Below are 1,033 nucleotides of genomic sequence, written 5' to 3' on the forward strand. Positions count from 1 at the left end.
TCCTTAGTGGTCTCTTTTGGAGTCTCACAAACTTGGCATAACAATGGTATATGTCTTTAATTCTAGCCTTCAGGAGATGGAGACCATAGGATCTGAAATTTGAAATCAGTCTTAGCTACATAGTGAATTTGAGGCTAGCCTGGGATACATAAAACAACAGCTTAAAAAAAAACAAAGACCCCAACTGAGGTTTAGAAATATACTATTTACTGAAGACCTTGATGGAAGAGTTTAATAAAAATTGGTTCCAAAGTAGCTGTAAAAGCTGGGTGTCATGATACAAGCTTTCATCCCAGGATTTGGGAGGCAGAGGCTGTCAGCTTTCTGAGTTTGAGGACAGCTTTGTGTAAGCATTAAGTTCCAGTACAGCTAGAGGTACATGGTGAGATACTGTCTCAGAAAAAAAGGGGGCTTGGGGTTTAGGGAAGGTGGGCTAGAGAGGTGGCACAGTGGTTAATAACCATTAATTGTTCTTGCAGACTGGTAAAGCCACTTTGCAGCTGTCTTAGCTCCAGCATTTGGTCCCCAGGCAAACCAACAGTGAGTCCAAAGCATCATGAACACAGGTTCTCTGCAACCTATGTTGAACTCTTGAGATACAACCTAACTGCAATAGGTCAACCCTGTCTGCAAAGAAGAACCAGTAACTTCCCTAAACACACAGCCCCCCCTTCCTCTCTCCTCCTAGATTGGTAAAAGTTTCCTAGTCTGTAAGAGAGGCATGCTTGCTTAATGTGAGCTCTTCTCAGTTTTCTCTGAAATAAACCTGCCTGCATTTGAGTCCAGTCTCCTGACTTCTTCTTCCACATTATTTCCTAACATGGTTCTCAATCCTGGGACAGTCACTCTGAGCAAAGACCCCTCTTGTAACCTAGGGAGCATGTGCAGCACCTGGGCAACCCAGAGCTAACCCTTGGATCCTGAAGGGTCCCTGAGTTAGTTGCCCCTGTCTCTGAACCTCCCCTACTTTTTCCCCTCCCCTTTCTCTGCCAGCCCTCTGGATTGAGGATTGCAGATTGCCTTAGACTGAAGA

Source organism: Cricetulus griseus, chromosome 2, assembly GCF_003668045.3.
Source record: "Cricetulus griseus strain 17A/GY chromosome 2, alternate assembly CriGri-PICRH-1.0, whole genome shotgun sequence".
Classification (NCBI taxonomy): Eukaryota; Metazoa; Chordata; class Mammalia; order Rodentia; family Cricetidae; genus Cricetulus; species Cricetulus griseus.